We start from the raw sequence: 11,067 nt of genomic DNA, 5'->3' as shown, positions 1-11,067 counted from the left end.
GTGTCCATCACTACGCACTGGGTTAATGTGGTGGATGCAGGGTCCACAGGGGACAGCGGTGATGGGACAGTGCTGCCTAGCCTATAGTATAGGAAACAGTTGGCTGTAGGCGTTCGACCCTCCTCCTCCTCCAGAAGCGAAAGCTCGTCCACAGAGCGCAGTCGTACGAGCACTCCATCTGCAGCTGCCACTGTTGCACACGAGGTGTCCCCCTATCGAGCAGCTAGTGGAAAGCGTCAGCAGGCTGTGTTGCAGATGATGTGTTTGGGCGACAGACACACCGCCGAGGTGCGGGCCGAGTACTTGAAGAGACAAACTGAGTCATGGCTGGGCAGTGTACATTTTGAGGCAGGCAAGGTAGTTAGTGATAACGGCCGTAATTTTGTGGCAGCCATAGCCCTTTCAAAACTCAGCCACATACCTTCCTTGGCTCACACCTTGAACCTGGTGGTGCAGTGCTTCCTCAAAAATTATCCGGAGTTAACAGCCCTGCTCCAGAAGGTGCGAAGACTGTGCGCGCACATCCGCCGGTCGCCTGTACACTCCGTTCGTATGCAGAAGCTCCACCTTCCCAACCACCGCCTCATTATCGACATTGCAACAAGGTGGAACTCCACCCTGCACATGGTGGAGCGGCTGTGCGAGCAGAGGCAGGCCATAATGCATTTGTGGGAGGATACACGGCCAGGCACTTTGAGAGTAGACATGGAGTTGACAGGTGTGCAGTGGTCGAAGCTGAAAGACCTCTGTAAAGTCCTTCAGTGTTTTGAGGAATGCACACGGCTGGTAAGCGCAGACGACGCCATCCTAAGCATGAGCATCCCACTTATGCGTCTGCTCATGCAAACTTTGACGCACCTTAAGGAGCAGGCGTCTGCAGCCAATGTTGATGAGGAGGAAGAGGAGGAGGGAATCCTTGATGACATTCAGCCATTGTCTGCTCAGGGACCTCTCCTGGGCGAGGTGGAGGAAGAAGAGGAGGAGGAGGATGATGATGGGGATGATTACTTAGGGGAGGAGGATGCATCTCGTGGGGCAAGTGAAAATGTTGGCGTGGCAAGGTCTGGTACAGGGTTTGTGCGTGACTGGAGGGATGTGGATTTGCCAGAAAGTGCTCCTCCAACCAGCACTCGCAGTGCATCATTGACACCGGGAACATTGGCCCACATGTCAGATTATGCCTTGCAGATCCTAAAAAGGGACCCCCGCATTGCCAAAATGATGAACGATGACGACTACTGGTTGGCCAGCATCCTGGATCCACGCTATAAAGGCAAATCAAATTACAAAACATCATGCCACAGGAGAACCTTGACCTAATATTGGCTAATAAACAAGCAACTCTGGTAAATCGGTTGCTTGAGGCATTCCCAGCACACAGCAGCGGTGATGGTTCTCACACGAGCCGTACGGGCCGGGGGCAGCTTGGCAGAGGTGTTCATGGTGCACACAGCAGAAGTGGCGTTGGAGACTGGGGTTTCATGACAATGTTGTGGACTGATTTTTCAAGTACCGCTCACACAACTGGTAATACTGCATTGATGGAAAGTGACAGGAGACAGCAGTTGTCAACTATGGTTACAAACTACTTTTCCCCCCATATCGATGTTCTCCCACACAGGTCATTCCCCTTTGACTATTGGGCCGCTAAACTGGACACCTGGCCTGAATTGGCACAATATGCCTTACAGGAGCTCGCTTGCCCAGCTGCAAGTGTGCTATCGGAAAGAGTCTTCAGTGCAGCTGGATCAATCCTGACAGAAAAAAGGACCCGTCTGTCAACCCAAAATGTGGATGATCTAACCTTCATTAAAATGAACCATGCATGGGTTTCCAAAGATTTTGTCCCACCTTCCCCTGATGACAAATAGGGTGATAGAAAAATGGCTTGCTTTGGTCCTCCTCTTCCTGGGACTTGACCTATTTCGCCTTTTGCATCAGCTGAAAGTCCAACATCAACATATGCCACTTTCTAAAACTCCCTAACTGTGCTGCCTCCCCCCCCATGGCCGGGGTCACCACCTAGCGCACGACACCGTGCGAGTGCCGTTGCCCTGGACAGGTGAGTAGGCCGACTCTTGGGCACGGGCACTGGCACAGGGTCCCTCATAGTGCAATCAAGTGTCTCTGACGGTGGTGGTGCACACCCGCCGTCAGACACACCGCCGTACTATGAGGGGCCCAGTGCCAGTACCGACGCCCACGAGTGGGCCCCCGTTGCTTGGGCAGGGCCCCAGCATTTGCAATCTTTACCTCTCCCTGCTCCTCCGCTGTGTAGTCTGGGCCGTCAAATCCATACTGTGCCTGACACCGTCTGAGCCTGCCTCCTGATGTATAGACATATATTTTGAATGTGTACGCTATCCATACATGTTATCCGGGGATACGGTACCCTTTCTCACCTTTGTGCAATCACGTGCAAGCCATACTGGGCCTAACACCGTCTGAGCCTGCCTCCTGATGTATAGACATATATTTTGAATGTGTACGCTATCCATACATGTTATCCGGGGATACGGTACCCTTTCTCACCTTTGTGCAATCACGTGCAAGCCATACTGGGCCTAACACCGTCTGAGCCTGCCTCCTGATGTATTGACATATATTTTGAATGTGTACGCTATCCATACATGTTATCCGGGGATACGGTACCCTTTCTCACCTTTGTGCAATCACGTGTAATCCATACTGGGCGTGAGAACGGCTGGCGAGCTGTTAAGCAAGCTACAGCACCTGTGGTTTGCACACGTAAGTTTTTCATTTTTTCAGGAATGACGGTTAGGCCTAATTCCGGAACTGCGGTTGACCTGCACTTACTGGGAAATCATCGTTCGCGGGTAATAATTGTAATCAGTGATCCCCATCACTAACGTTGTTCAGCGGGTTATCTGCACCTGTAAGCGACAAACGCTGGCCTTTTCAGTGTAGCGCACATGCAGCCACGGACATGTAAGGGCATGACACACCAGATATTGGCCAATCTCATGTGCCAGAGCCTCACGTGTCCCTCTAGTAAGCCGGACTCGGACCGCGGGGCATGATGGAGTCTCGTTCGTTAACGGAATTAAGCTTGCAATGTGTGCATCTTTTCTGTAGCTGGCATGGTTGAGGTTTCCCAGGTGGAGTCGAATTTAACCATAGGCTCCACTCCGGGTGGTGCCCTTCTGGATTCCTTTAAGGTTCAGCTTTGCAACCATACTGCCCACGTAAAACAAACACTTTGCCTTCATGAACGCTGTTTGGAGGGTCATGACTCGTGGGAATAACGCCGCCCAATCAGTTAACCTGCTAGAGAGATCCTTTGTTGCTCCCAAGCATGACATCACACTCCCTAGGAGGAAGGTAATGCCACTGTGGCGACCGTACTCCTGGGGGCGACACAAGTGCACTGATGCCCAGCCACTGCTCGATGAATCTGCTGGTACATTGACCCAGACCACTACATTCCCCTCGCACGCTACACGGCCTGAATCTGACCCTGATGAAACTCAGGTTACCCTTCCCATATACAGTTCCATCTTACACGGTGACAAAGAGGAAGCTGCAGATGAAAGTGCAGGTTCGGCCCACCCGCCATCAGACACACCACCGTACTATCAGGGGCCCTGTGCCAGTGCCGTCGCCAACGAGTGGGCCCCCCTGCTTGTTCAGGATCACAGCACTTGCAAGGTTGAAATACTGTGCAGTAAGATGGAAGATGGGGACGACGAGGAGTCCAGACTAGTACAGGGATTCCTTAGCGAGGAGACTTATTTGATTGTTTTCAATGTTGGGACAGCAATTTTTGGGGAGCACTATACTCTGGAGAATGATAGATGGTGCCCACCATACACTGGAACATTCCAAAGGTGGACATCAGACACTGGAGCAGCATTTACAGGGCCCATTATACACTAGAGCATTAGAAATGGGGCCCATTATGTTTGGAGCATTATTTGGGCCCATAAGACAGTGGAGCTTCATCCATGGGGACCAACATATACTGTAGCATTATGTGGAGCTCATCATATACTGTTTCAAACATTATATGGGACCAATGATTCTGTATGGAGAAATAGATGGGCCTCTTCATGAGATGCAAAAAGTGAAGTATTTTTCATTGTACTATACCGCTATTTCTCTGCCGTATCGGAGCATGATGAGTTGTGGTATGTGTTAAAGGGGCGCTCTTTCGCCCAGGACACATGAAAACCTGGAGCCAGCCCTACCCCCCCACAACTTTAGCCAAATAACCCCCATTTTTCAGTGCGTAACTTGTATTATGAAGTTAATTAAGGTTGACAAGCTTAAGTAAGAAGAATTGATGCTTTTGGCATTCAAATGGGCACTGTAGGTGTGTTTCCTGTCCTCCTCTCACTGCCGACTTTTATTCCCCATTGACTTACATTGGGTTTCGTGTTTCGGGACGACCCCGACTTTTCCCTATAATCGGCCGATCTTGCTCGACCCGACTTTTGGAAAAGTCGGGTTTCACGAAACGAAACTCGACCCTAAAAAACCAAAAGTCGCTCAACTCTAGTGGACAATCCATTATAGGTGTTTATGCTGACAAAACTCTCTCACACTCAACAGTGACGCCCATAACTCACTAGTAGTGTTTCTGTCTCCCAATCAACAGGTTTAAGGTTTGAAACCCTCAAAAGACAAATTATAAGGAGAGGCTAAAAAAGTAATGAAACGTATAGATGCCAGATACCAGAGGCGACCTCTGCTCAGTGTCAGACTGAGGTGCCAAGTCCAGGGCCCCACATTTCAGCTATATGCAGATGTGACATTATCCTCAATCACAAATTTATGTAACAGTGAACTGGGTAGATTGTTTAATGAGCAAGATGCCGCCTTTGTCTGTATATAGCGATTCAAGTATATAGTACCAAGTACTGCCAATATCAGAGGGTGTTATTCTCCTCTTCATGGGGGCCCACCAGAGGATTCTCCTGTTCTCATGTGGGCCAGTCCAAGCCTGCCTTTTCCAATGAGACCTTTTTTTGGCAGCATGAGTGGGACTTACACAGTATCAGGCAGGCGGTATAAATGTTATGACTGATCGTTGCTATATCTAATACAGCATATACTCTAAATATATAAACAGCATGTATAATAATTAACAAGAGAAAGGTAAATGATGAATTTTCGTTAGCCGTAGCCACCAATCAGCAATGACCTGGGGATGCAATATTAATGCACTTTCCCGATAAATTAGTTACAGTGCCCGTCGGATGCCATGCCTGCTGGTGATTACTGATGCCTGCTGCTGACTGACAGCTTTTCATACAGAATACATTATGTGCAAAAATATTTCAAGCAGAAAATCCAAAGAAAATAATTACTTATTTGAATCAATGTGCACAAATGACTGATGGAAATCTTGTTTTCTCATGACTCTGGCTACACAAAAGATTTAAGTATCTATTACTATAAGAGCTCAAGCAGATGAGCATAGTTTTGGTCTGAGTGCGATCTGACAGAATATCGGATCACACTCGAAATAATGTTATTCTATAGGCCCAAGCACATATCTGACTTTTTCCTTGGACAGAACCTGGAAAAAAATCGCAGAATGCCTGAGTTTGATCTAATATTCGGATATTGGAGTGGAGCCGGATTTCCATGGACTGACACAGCGGAGAAGATGAATACGTTTTTTTCTGCCTCTTCTTCTCATCTGAGAGAATCAGATTACTCTATGATCATACTGTGATCACAGGCTGATCAGAGTTTGCCACTGCCAGCTTCCTGCACCAGCGACCCTGCCTCCTGTGACCCCGCTCCACCGCAGTTGCTTTCTCCCTGGTAAACTACCATAAAAGCGGACTATAAGACGCACCACTGGCATTAATGAGAAGTCTGACATATTTCAATTAAACTTTGCAAAAATCAATAGTACAAGCAATTTTAACGCCTTTCCCACTTTAGACGTATTGTTAAGTCTAATGTGTGCTCCCCCTGTTTGCTGCTGGTTCCGGCAGTGAGCCAACAACTTTTCTAGCACATTACAGCTGATATGATCAGCTGACAGCTGACATGTGCCCCCAACAGCTGTGGGTGGAATCACGATCCACCCACGGCTGTTAACATGTTAAATGCAGCTGGCAATCTCTGACAGCGGCATTTAACATGCTCACGCCGGAAGTGCGTCACTAATCCCGCCCATTGGCACCCGTGTCACATGACTGCGGGTTGCCGATGGGTTGGCATGGCAACCCAGGGTTTTCAGGTGACCCCTGTGGTTGTCAATGCCCGGCGGTCGGTACTCATTGCAAGTCAGCATTTCTGCTACATAGCAGTTTTAGCATTTAGTGAACATGGTAAAAGAGCAAAACAAAAAAACTATCACCCAATCGCACTTTTTAGCAATTTCACCGCACTTTGAATTTTTTTACCGTTTTCCAGTATGCTATATAGTAAAACCAATGGTGTCGTTCAAAAGTACAACTCGTCTTGAAAAAGAAAACTCACATGGCCACATTGACGGAAAAAATAAAAAAAGTTATGGCTCTGGGAAGAAGGGGAGCAAAAAACAGAAACTCAAAAACGGAAAAACCCAAGGTGGTGAAGGGGTTATTATTATTATTATTATTATTATTTATTGTTATAGCGCCATTTATTCCATGGCGCTTTACATGTGAGGGGGGTATACATAAAAACAAGTACAATAATCTTAAACAATACAAGTCATAACTGGTACAGGAGGAGAGAGGACCCTGCCCGCGAGGGCTCACAATCTTCAAGGGATGGGTGATAATACAGTAGGCGAGGGTAGAGCTGGTCGTGCAGCGGTTTGGTCGATCGGTGGTTACTGCAGGTTATAGGCTTGTCGGAAGAGGTGGGTCTTCAGGCTCTTTTTGAAGGTTTCGATGGTAGGTGAGAGTCTGATATGTTGTGGTAGAGAGTTCCAGAGTAGGGGTGATGCGCGAGAGAAATCTTGTATGCGATTGTGGGAAGAGGAGATAAGAGGGGAGTAGAGAAGGAGATCTTGTGAGGATCGGAGGTTGCGTGCAGGAAAGTACCGGGAGACGAGGTCACAGATGTATGGAGGAGACAGGTTGTGGATTGCTTTGTATGTCATGGTTAGGGTTTTGTAATGGAGTCTCTGGGCAATTGGGAGCCAGTGAAGGGATTGACAGAGGGGAGAAGCTGGGGAATAGCGGGGGGACAGGTGGATTAGTCGGGCAGCAGAGTTTAGAATAGATTGGAGGGGTGCGAGAGTGTTTGAGGGGAGGCCGCAGAGCATGAGGTTGCAGTAGTCAAGGCGAGAGATGATGAGGGCATGGACTAGGGTTTTTGCAGATTCTTGGGTGAGGAATGAACGGATGCGTGAAATATTTTTGAGTTGAAGTCGGCAGGAAGTGGAAAGGGTTTGGATATGTGGTTTGAAGGAGAGATCAGCATCAAGGATTACTCCGAGGCAGCGAGCTTGTGGGACTGGGGAGAGTGGGCAGTCATTTACTGTAATTGATAGGTTCGTAGGGGGGGTCACGTGAGATGGGGGAAAGATGATGAATTCTGTTTTGTCCATGTTGAGTTTCAGATATCTAGTGGAGAAGAAGGATGAAATAGTGGACAGACATTGAGGGATTCTGGTTAGTAGGGAGGTGATATCTGGTCCAGAGATGTAGATCTGTGTGTCATCAGCATAAAGATGATACTGAAAGCCATGAGATTCTATGAGCTGTCCCAGGCCAAAGGTGTAAATAGAGAACAGCAGGGGCCCTAGGACTGAACCTTGTGGGACTCCGACAGATAGGGGGCGAGGTGAGGAGGTGGTGTGTGAGTGGGAGACGCTGAATGTCCGGTCTGTTAGGTATGATGAGATCCAGGAGAGGGCCAAGTCTGTGATGCCGAGGGATGAGAGGGTCTGTAATAATAGGGAATGGTCCACTGTGTCAAAGGCAGCCGACAGGTCCAGGAGGAGGAGGACAGAGTAGTGTCGCTTGCTCTTGGCAGTTAAGAGGTCATTGGTGACCTTAGTAAGGGCAGTTTCAGTGGAGTGGTGTGACCGGAAGCCAGATTGTAAGCGGTCGAAGAGGGAGCAAGAAGAGAGATGGGAGGACAGTTCAAGGTAGACGTGTTGTTCCAGTAGCTTGGAGGCGTATGGGAGAAGTGATATAGGGCGATAGCTAGATACAGAGGATGGGTCAAGAGAGGGCTTTTTGAGGATAGGTGTGATGGAGGCATGTTTAAAGCTTGAGGGGAAAACACCAGTTGTTAGTGATAGGTTGAAGAGATGGGTTAGGGTTGGGATGAAGACTGTGGTGAGGTTTGGGATGAAGTGGGATGGGATCGGGTCGAGTGCACAGGTGGTGAGATGTGATCTTGAGAGTAGAGTGGAGAGTCGATCTTCTGTAATGGTGGAGAAGTTGGTTTTGAAGGTGGAGGGCTGGGAAGTCGGGAGGAAGGGCTCTGGGGGTTGTTGACCAAAACTGTCCCTGATGTTATCAATTTTCTGCTTAAGGGTTAAGGAACATTATACTTTTAATGTATCTTATCAGAGAATTCCGCTTCTTTCTTCACGTATGAGTAACGTCTTCCCCTATTATAATTTATTATTATAATGCCATTTATGCCATGGAACTTACATGTGAAAAGGGGTATACATTATAAAAACAAGTTCAATAATCATGACAATACAAGTCCAGGAGGAGAGAGGACCCTGCATAGTGGAAAGGAATGGATCCATCAACAGATCTGCTTTTGTTTTGTCGCCACCTAGCTGTTAATAGGTCTACTGCACCCACTGAATTTGAAGACTATGGCCCCTCTTATCATTTGCACTTTTTACATATAAATGCTGCTCTGTTGATACATACAGCACAGAATTATCTTCTGCCATATGCATCAACACAGCAGCATTTAGGTTTCATATCACGGATCTCTAAGGCAACAAAAATGGTTCTGTTCTGCATTTCCTACTAATTACAAGATCTTTTGTGTAGGAGTGCAGGAATGTTGAGCTCTGCTAGGAAATAGCTAAGGGCCCCGTCACACATAGCAATCTCACTATCGAGATCGCTGCTGAGTCACTAGTTTTGTGACGCAACAGCGATCTCACCCGCGAGATCGATGTGTGTGACAGCGATCAGCGACCGGCCCCCCTGCCGGTATCGCTGATCGTTGATGGAAAGCCCTGGACATTTTTGGGGTCGCTGGTCTCCGGCTGGTCAGCATGCATCACTGCGTGTGACAGGTGGGAGACCAGCGAGCAGGAGCTGGTAACTAAGGTACACATCGGGTTTCTAAGGGGGCGCGCTGTGCCTAGAAACCTGATGTGTACCTTAGTTACCAGCGCGCTGATGCAGGGAGCTGGTAAACAAGGTACACATCGGGTTTCTAAGTGACGCACGTCCCTTGGATATCCGATGTGTACCTTAGTTACCAGCTCCCTGCATCAGCGCGCTGGTAACTAACATACACAGAGACGCCGGTCTGTATTTTATGGTCGTAATACGCAGCAATATTCCTTAAAGTGATCCATATGTCATCTGTTGGCAAGGCATTGCTGCCTTTTTTGCGCATGGAAGCATCCGTATGGCATCGGTATGGCGAGATTTTCAATGACAGGTTAAAACACAAACAAAAGAATAGATATAGACACATAGAATACATATATATATATACATGACATTGAGACACATATATATATAAACTTATATTTCTTAGAGTTCTACATAGCAGAATAGCTGCTAAATCAGTTGCCGGCTTCTGTAAAGTCAATACAAAACCCAGCATGAAATGACTCATCGTTTACATACAGTAAATCATTTCATTTATTTTTTATATGTCTTAAACTAATAATTAGATTAGGGTATGTGCGTAAAATTTGGGACATGTAGGTTTTAAATTAAGGGGTTAATTCGATGAAAAAAATTGCGTGGGCTCTCGCGGTAATTTCTTCACCAGAGAGGGAAAGCAAGTGAGTGAGGGCAGATATTAATAGCCTAGAGAGGGACCATTGTTTTTGCCCCCTCGGCTAAAAAAAATCTGCCCCAGCCACCCCAGAAAAGGTGCATCTATAAGATGGGTTAAAAAAAACACACACATTAATTAAAAATTATTTTAATGAAATAAGCACACCAAGTTTTTGACCAGATTTATTAATCAGCTAATCCACAAAAAGGCCATGTTCTGTAAAAACAAATAAAAAAACCCAACACTATACATACCTCTCCGCTGTTCAGTCAGGTCCCTCACTGCAATCCATCAGAAGTGGTTAACTGGTTTACAACGGGGACCAGTACTAATGCGACTGGCCCCACTGTAAACCACTGCTGAATGAATTAGTTCATCTCTGCGCAGCCTCCCCGGCTGACCGGAGATGAACTAATAAGCGTGGGAAAGTTTGTATGTACAGTATGTACATTATTATAACACCAATGGGAATAACCTTCTATATCATTTAGTGGGAAAGAAAAAAAGGAGAAATTCCAGCGCCAGAAATGGAAAATTAAAAATCCATTTTATTGTGCCAATACATATTAAAATTCCAGCAGGTGCAGCATATCAGTCGGATGACTGCAGAACAACGCATTTCGACGCCTCAGGTCTTAATCATGTTCATGTGCAGAACATGATTAAGACCTGAGGCGTCGAAACGCGTTGTTCTGCAGTCATCCGACTGATATGCTGTACCTGCTGGAATTTTAATATGTATTGGCACAATAAAATGGATTTTTAATTTTCCATTTCTGGAGCTGGAATTTCTCCTTTTTTCTTTCCCACTATTGATTGACTGCCTAGTCAAAGCCGTGCGCAGGATTTGGATTTTACCAGCAAGGCAGTACGGTGAGCTGGATTATTTTCTTTCCTTTTTTTCTATATCATTTAGGCGTCTTTATTTTTCTGTGTGTGGATTTTCTGACAAATCCATTCAAAATTGGGGCTTGATCCTTTTTTTATTTTGCTTTTTTGCATTATTGCATTTTTGTTTGTAAAAAATGAAAAAATTGGACAGGCACAAGAAAAACTTAAAAAAGGTGTAAATGAAAAAATGAATAAGGCGCAAATAAAAAATTCACTGTTAAGTTATACTCAATGTACAAAAAACTGCATTTTTTTCCTATTCCTTTT

The sequence above is a fragment of the Dendrobates tinctorius genome, unplaced genomic scaffold (assembly GCF_039654945.1).
Source record: "Dendrobates tinctorius isolate UK_male_01 unplaced genomic scaffold, ASM3965494v1 ptg000039l, whole genome shotgun sequence".
NCBI lineage: Eukaryota > Metazoa > Chordata > Amphibia > Anura > Dendrobatidae > Dendrobates > Dendrobates tinctorius.
Note: the sequence above shows the minus strand (reverse complement) of the source record.